Raw genomic sequence first — 8,991 nt, 5'->3', positions numbered from 1 at the left:
CTTACTGCAAAGCTTACGTGGAAAACAATGGCTTATGTTAACATAAGGTATTGGGTTTCTTCTTATGTCTCAAAAGCAAGCAAAATTGCAGTTAGTTAGCTAGAAATGGAAAGCTGTAGATGAAAGAAGCTCACTATTAATTCCTAAGTAAGTGTTCTCATATCCATAGCTTTTTTTCTTAGCAGTTTTGATGTATGTACATATGCAAACACATTCTACCGAGTGATCTTTATTTAGGTGATAAGCACCGCTATCTATCTTGAAACACCTAAAATAGTCTCAATAATAAATATGTGTATTTCACCTTTGGGCAGTTTTGGAATCCATATTTTTCACAGAATCAACTGTGGTTAAAACTCACTGACTCATCTAATAGAAACTTAACACTCAAGTGACATAAAAGCTAAATCACTATCCACTCATATTAGGAACCATTATAAAGTATCACCTCTAGGTCACAAGCCAGCAAATCCTGGCAGCAAAGCTGAAATGTTTTAAATATGCAAAATGCCAGAAAGTTTTGGACCAAGTTCTGCTTTTATTTTCCACTTTATGAACATGCTTTGAAAGCTTTCCCTATTTAGAACATAAATATTAATGGTGTTTTTATTGGATTTTGTCATCTCACAGATGGGAAAATGAAGTTTTCAGTAGCTAAATAAGTTCACAGGAACGGAATCCTTGAATCAGATGGCTCATTTCTTACAACTGTTTTCAAATGCTGTTATTAATCTGTCAGCCTGTATTTGCTGTCGAGATTGGGAGAACAGGAATAGCATGACTCTCCTTTTGTACTGGGATATTTCTTTTTAATTGCACTCTAATCCCTGGGTAGGCCTCTTTGTGTCTTATTGAAACTGGTTTAGAAGGGCTTACCTCTTGCTTTTACAATGGTGGGTTTGGTTAGATGGTTTGGATTGGAAGGGGCCTTTAAGATCACCTAGTTCCAACCCCATGCTGTACGCAGGGACACCTCCTGGATCAGCTTGCTCACAGCTTCATCTACCTTGGCACCAAGTCCCTCTGCATCACTTGATCATGAATTGTTCCCATCTCTTCCGGGAGTGGGCAAGACATCAATTAAATTAAGGGCAGTGCTTAATTGTCCCTTGGGTGTTGTCTGGGCTCACAGTCACCTGGGGGTCATTCCTTACACCACCCTGTGGGTCAAACACTCTGAGGTCTTCAATAGTGGAGATCTGCACATTGTGACGACTGGGAGAAGGAAGAGAGGACAGAAGACATCATACGTTTAATGACTGAAAGGCCTATCATTAGGAACAAAAACCCCAGGTGTTGCTATACAACTGCAAATACCACCCACATTCATGAGTTTTGGCAAAACACTAAACTAACCCATCAGTGCGCTCAGTGATGTTAGCATGAGGATAATGGAGAGCATGGAATACCCACTGAATCCCTTCCTCCTTGGCTCAAGAGGAAGCCCCTTGTAGCTGTAAAATGTGACCCACTGATGCTTTAAATTTCCTCTCAAAGGCAAAGTACGTTGAATCATCTTGAGACCTCTTAATGTGTTTTCCCCAGTGGCTGCTGTAAAGTCAGTGGCCATGGTGAGACCAGATATATGTTGTGGTGGGAATGAAGTTGTAATTTCCCACCTGATGGTTTAAATGGACTGACATAATTCATCTGCCAGGTCTGCCACAATATTTCCTTATCCCAAACAAGGAATATATCCCAAATATGCACTTTACTTGGATGGTGTGTGCTAAGTCATAACTTACCTTGTGAACAGGCTTTTTATCCCTGCTGGACAGACACACCTGTGTTATCTATTGGGTCAATTTGCCCTCCTGGAAAAGGGGAGTTTGGGAGCCTGGGCCTGAGCAAGGCTGTCCTGTAGTCAGGTCTCCCTCTCCTCAATCTGTTCTTAAGCAGTTATTTGTTGTGAAAGTGATGGTCTTATCGTGCAAGTGTTTGAGCTGATTCCAGGCATAACACAGATAGGAGCTCCTTGTTGGTCAGCTCTCTGGGGAAAGTCCTCTTTACAAAGGGAAATAAAAACACGTCACTGCCTGAGCTTCATAAACTGCAGTGTGCTTTGCAGCATTGGCTGTGCATCCAGTTGTTAAAACTGAAACAAAGCTCACTTAAAACAATGGTTACATCCTTGCGGATTTCACAGGTGGAAACTGGAAATCAACGCACCAAGGCATGACAAAGGCAATGGTATCAAATAGGGAAATCACACCCTCAACTACAGTTTGCAAAAGCTTGCCATGAAGTGGCAAATGATTACATATATTTAAAAAAAAAAACAGCACCTCTTTTGCTCTCTTTTATTTCTTTAGATCATCCAGCCGGTCTTTAGACCAGCAAATTGTTTAAGAAGTCAGCAAATGCTGACTCCTTCCTTGCCGTGTTTTTCACAACCTCCCCTTGCAAATGCTGTGACTTACCCAGGTTTTCCTTTTTGTGTCCTGCAGCCACTAACGGTCTCACTATAAAGGTGAAGAAATTATATTGATTAATGGGATCAGTTGGGGCTGTTTCAAGTGTTTTAATCGATCACTGGTAGTGGGAGCTGGGGGTTTTACTTCTACAGCAGACACTGCTTTGGCAGTAGTAAAGCAGTCTCTGTGTCTGACAATGCCCACTAATGAAGCGGTCCACACTGAAAAACTTTTAAATATACTTCATAGACTGAATTAAAGCCAGCAGAAACCAATGGGAATGTTTCTGTGCAAAAATTGTTTGTCCTCTAAAGACTGTGAGAAGTTTTGGAAAGTAAATTCTTCCCGGCAGGTCTTTATTTCTTCCTGTTTTCATATACTTGTGTTTACAGGCACTGATCACCCCTTGCCTCCAGACACACACTCTTCTCTCTGTTTGCTTTTGGAACCTATATTGTTTCTCCTGTATAGTCAACACTATTATGGTTTGATGTCAGCTAATGGGACCCTTCAGAGAGGTAAAAGAGTTCAATCTCTGTTTAGTAGTTTAAGGCAGAAAAGTTTCTCTGAACAAGCGTTGAAGAAAATAGTTTGTAAATCCAGTAAAATGGTCTGAGTGAATCGAGCTGCACACAAAGAAAATGATGGTGTGTGAGGTCTGTCTCTACCTGCTCACAGTAACCAGGCCTGGGCACCTTGCTTCACTCCTGAATTGCCAGCTCCATACCCTGCAGGAATCCCGGAGCACGGTTCTTCAGTGACAGTGATGGTCTTCAATCTGAGTGTGAGGAAATCAGACTTTTGTCTTCAGTGGGTTATTGACAGTGCCACATACAGCTCAGTGAATTACTAATATATCCCTTCTTTGCTCTGTATGCAAGGGTGGGTTATGCTGAACACTGCAAATCATCACCCATGTTACTGGGGAAGCACAAGGAGGCCTGCTGCTCTAAATGATCTGAAATTTGTTCCCGTCCTCTAAGTGTTTTTCTTGTTACAAGGAGCACTGAGAGTGCAGGGAGGAGGATGTTACCCACAGCTGCTCCCGCCTGGCTGCTCTTCAGCTGGACCTTGGCACGCCTGAGCACACGCAGCAAGATAAGGACAGCTTGGAGCATCCTGCTTTCCATCAGATCCGCTTTGGGATGACAAGGGAACATGCAAAGCACAGATTTAATAGTGTCTTGTCCTCTGTGGTGGTGCTAATTCAGGCGCTCTGGGAGTTGCATTGTATACACATTTGTAATCAGAAACATTTTCTTCTCAGAATGCAGTTTACCAGTAGCTGAGTGTAAAGTGCTCCGGAGTTAAGCTGGCTTTTGGCTGACATGAGGGCATCAGAGCAGGCTTAAAGAGGTATTCTGAAGGAGGGCTCTTCACTGATATTGATGGGCTTGGTTCTGAGTGCAAAGACATCTGGATTTTTGCCTTCATACAGGATACTGACAGTGTTACATACAGACCAATAAATCACTGCCATTTGTATACAGGAAGATCTGCATTTTTTTATTCTCTTTCATGGATATACTTTAATCTTTTTGACACTGTACCTTTAAACTGAATTTCATCTCTGAATAATTTATAACCTATTATAAGCTAAAGAGGCCTAAGTGCTCTGCTTTCATTTTACACTGGTGCAACTCAATTGAAGATGGCGATGCTATTCTAGTAGAAGCAGAAATAATCTTGTAATGGCCTATAGTACCCATTGACATTGATAGCATGATTATTTTGATTATTTTTCACCTTTAGTTGAACTGTTACTTCTACTGGTTTCATTAAATTTTGTGACATATTTGTTGCCTTTTCCCCTAGATGTCAAGTAGTTTTTGCTCTTAGATTTTGAAATGTAACAGCCTCATCGGAAACTAATCCCTCGCACAGGTCAGAAAACCTGTTGCTGCTGGATAGGTTTAATACAACAAATGGAGAGGAGTTTGGATACATTATTAGCTTTCTAACACAAGGTAGCCACAGGGTTCTTTTAAAGGGGCCATTTCTCCTAGCCAGGGGTTCTGCTCCACCAGCTGATAGTTCCACTGCTGTTTCTATTTTACGGTGCCTGTTCTTGTGACCAGGCAAAACCATTCAACCACCCTAAGCCACAGTTGTTGCACGCTGGGGGTTTCATAACCTGCCACCAACTCAGAACTGCAGCGTTTTTTCTCTCTGTTAGAGAAATAAAGAAATAACACAGCAGCTGGTTTGACACACTTTACAGGCCGTGCTTTACTCCACGTGATGTGCGCTGTTCAGAGAGATGGGGATGTTCTTGAAGAGTTATGCAGAAAGTCCATAATCAGGTATTTGCATCATCTTTAAAGAGCGGAGTCAAACAATGAACGCTTGCACTGAGCTACATAAAGACCGAAATTACGATGACTACACTCAGTAGAGCAAATTTTTTATGCAGTACCTTAAGGTCAAATAATTAAAAATTTAATACACTTTCATCAATTAAAATCATATTTGACAGGGAGTCAGGAGTCAGTTTCTGTTGTACCGTCAAAAGAAATGACCACAAAAACACTCTTTGTCCCATAGAGCTTACATGATCTGGGTGGAAAAGATTTTTGTTGATTGCTGCATTTATTTGTAATGGTAACACAATACTCACACAGTTGAGCCAAAGGGCAGCCTGATTAATTCCAGAGAAGCAGAATACAGGCAAAAAAATGACTCAGTTAGAAAATTAAAGATTCCTAAGGCTGCTTTAGATATCCAGCTATTTTTTCACACTAGAGAGCAGTGTTAAAGGGCTTCATTTAAAGATTAACTCATCCTATGCAGTAACATTTGCACCAAGTTTATTAACATCCTCTCACTAAAGTTGTTGGGGTTTGAGTTTGGAATCTGCAATACAGAAAGGCTCCACACTGATGTGTATTTTGAGCTTCCTCAGGTGTTCGGTTTACCTGCTCAACACTTTCAGCTGTTCAGCAAGGAATCTTCACTAAGCAAATACGTTGTTGCTTACATGAGGAATCCATGCCCTACAAATACAACTGAGAACCACCTAGTCATGATTTCAAAGACATGAAGAGGCCAGGCATTTAAGCTTGCTTAAGCTCTAATTTGTACTCTTTTTGTATTTTACAAAGATAAGGATTGCACAATGTACTACATCCTGTCTTACAAAAAAAGAAAAAAGAAAAAAAAAACAACCCCAAAATCCAACCCTCCAGCTGTTGTATGTCTCCATTGGTCTCTTTTGAAATCTGTCTACATGAAAATAGCCATATTTAGACAACAGGTCAGCTTCATCCCATCTACACTGGCCAACAGCAAATGTTGAAGAAATAGGGAATAACACAGGAAGCATGTTATGATACTTTTCTTCCAAGTATGGTATGTCTTCCAAGCATCTGGCAATCTGTGGCATAGGAATTTTCTGACTCAGATGGTAACAGATCACAGTGTTTAAGAGAAAGGAAGACACTTTTTCCCATTAATTCATTTGACAGCTTTTTAAAATCAATCTTTACTTTGGCCTCCAAAAGTTTCGTGGCAGTATATTCCACCAAATAACTATATTGTATAAATGAATACCTCTGCTTTAAGTCTACTGGTTATTCATTTCATTCACTGTGTCCTGGATCATGTGTGATTTGAAAGGGGAAAGTTTAGTTAGCAGATAAATAGGGAAATGACTTTTTCCCATGCTGTCCCTGTATATTAATGACTCTTCATAAAGAAATTCTTCCAAATCCTCATCATCCATCTCCCCTTTGAGGTGAGTTGTATTTAGAGAAGGATTTAGGCTCAAATGTTAACTCACTTCCAACTTGCCCAGCAGTACAATGAGCTTTTCTTTAATAGTTACACCTGGGAATACCAGTAAATTACATCAGCCCCTGATGCAAGGACACCTACTTTAGATAAGGAAGGAAGATATGTGTTGAAATTAGATTCACACAGAGTCTGGGAGCTTCAGCACTGGCCCAGTGTTGTAGTCTATTAGACTTTAGTAAAGGTTACCAATGGAATGTATCAAATTTTAAAATACAGAATACATATTTTGGCATAGAATAAGATCAGTGATGTAGAAGGTCAACCAAGTGGCAGCTGACACAACAGTAGCAATCCATGTTTAATTTTCCCAGATAAATGAGTAAGGCGGCCTTCATTTAGAGACCAAAGATTCCCAAAGCAGAGCAGGAATAAGGGAGCACTACAGCTGGGCTGAGCATTACTGGGCTGAGCGAAGAGGTTACCATCCTTACGCAGACAATCTGGAAAAGAACAGACGCCCTGCAATCCAGTGGAAACTTTGTGCTTGTCAACTTTACAGGACACAAATCTCCACAAACCCCAGGAAGAAACAAACTCCAGGTTCTTGTCACTTCCGCCGCTCCTTTGGCACAGCTGTACACGTACCCAGTAAACCTCATCCATCAGAAGAAGGACTGCCTTTGTCCTTGTTGCTGGAGGCTCAGCTGACCAATATACACATTTGTCATTTTGACAACAATAAGTGTATGCCTTTTTAGTGTCTCTGGAGAGATGTTCCATTTCAGAGTGAAAAAACAAAACCAAAACAAAGGGATATCCAAGCCTGAGCTAGTTACAAGAGATGTGGTAGAGTATGTGATGGGAATGAATCCTCTGCATAATGCAGTGGAAAAGCTGTGATTCTTTGGAAAAGAACATATTATCCCCGAGTTTACAGCAGACAGCAATGCAGCTTTTCTTAATCCTGGCTCAGTAAACATCTTCTTATTGTAAATTATATTTCCTTGTTCCAAAATATTGTTATTTTTGAATCTTTTCAGATGGAAACTAGAAAATCAGAATGAGTCAAGGTAAAACATTAACATCCGTTGGATTAATCTGACAGTTAACAAGTTTGTAAGAAATGTTTGGATAAGACAAAATGTATTGATAAGTATTGATCATCACTGATGTTTGAAGTTGAAGGTTATGGAGAACAGTGACATCATCAAATTCCTAAGAACCAAAGGCAAGATGTAGTTTTCATGTTTTCAAGACCTACTTTCCAATATACTGCTGAAATGCTGAAGTGAGAAGGGAATGTGGAAAATATCAACCAGTGGAAGTTTTAAAAACAAATGGAATCCAATCAGATATATATTTTCTATGCACACACACACTTCTCCTTATTGACAACTTTGATACCTTCATTTAGGTGATTTAGAGATCTAAAATCCCACACTCTACCTATATAACAGTGCTCTTTATATTCACCCAGCTGAACTGAATCGCTGCAATATTTTGTTTTCTCTTAGCACATGCTAAAAGTGAGTCCAAAGGAGAAGCTGACCATGAACGTCATTGCACCAGACAGATAAGCTGGAGCGAAACCACAATCCCCAAAGGGCCTACAAGCCTTATAAAGCATCCAGGTGTCTTGGGGCCAAGAAGGCTCCCTTCGTTAACTTAGCTCTCACCCATACACATGGTTGTTTCCATCATCAAAATGGTCATGTCTTTGATTTTAAGCACTTCTGTATTTTGGTTTACAGATATCTCCATTCATTATTCTGTCAGTTTGTTGCACCCATTGTATTCAGGTCACAGCAATACCCAGTGAACCAGGTTAGTGGGAAATCTGTCAGAAAGTTTGATGCTTGTCTTAAGATTATGGCTCATAAAGCTCTGCTACCCTAAAATAATTATTAACTGCTGAAATCACTTTCAAGTAATTTTCTGTTCCAAATTAAAGTGCATCTTTGCAGCATAATTAAGTAACTTAATTTACAGACATAGTTATTATTTACGGCTTATCATTCATATATTATAAGTAGTTTGCTACAGTCTACATTTCTAAGCTTGGTAGGTACATTAACATACATAATTTAAATCAATAAATTCTTAAAACATGAACATCCATAGTGGCTCAGCTAACAACCACTTCAATGCCTTTAAAATACATTCAGAGGTACCGTGATTGTCACTCGGGCTATTTTCATTGTGGCACATACACATCAATTTGCAATAATAGCAATAACATTGCTTAACCTATTGTTTAAAATAATGTTCCTAATATAGAGTAAAATCATCAACAGGAAAGAGGGAAGGCAAGAAAGGGGAACCATTTTGTGCTGGTTGCTGGGTTGTGCTGGGGGATCATGCATACAAACCCATCATGGATTTACTAGTATTTGTACTATAAGCTTTTGAACATCATTTGAATTGGGGGGTTGGACTCGATGATCTCTAGAGGTCCCTTCCAACCCCTATAATTCTGTGATTCTGTGATTTGAATTAAAGTCATTATGTGTTAACAACCCTTAACTCCAATCACAGCCCAGCAGCCCTGCAAGGAGCTGCTGGAATCTCACATACTGTATTTAACACCCAAGTAGCACAGAAACAGCTGCCTTAGAAACACTTTATATAGAACAACACAGCCATCCCTGCTGATGGAATCCAATTTTCAGTGATGACCACCCAGTTGTGAGCCTGTGAAAGTAATGAACTGCAGGTGTTAGAGCAGCTCTGCTATGCTGCTGCAGTGATGTACGCTAGGGATTTAATTACTGGCACACCTGTGGAAAATAAATATGAAATACTCACAAACAAGTGGAAAATTAATATCAGATTCCACCAGTCACTC

This window comes from Excalfactoria chinensis, chromosome 2 (assembly GCF_039878825.1).
Source record: "Excalfactoria chinensis isolate bCotChi1 chromosome 2, bCotChi1.hap2, whole genome shotgun sequence".
Classification (NCBI taxonomy): domain Eukaryota; kingdom Metazoa; phylum Chordata; class Aves; order Galliformes; family Phasianidae; genus Excalfactoria; species Excalfactoria chinensis.
This window is presented reverse-complemented; position numbering follows the sequence as displayed.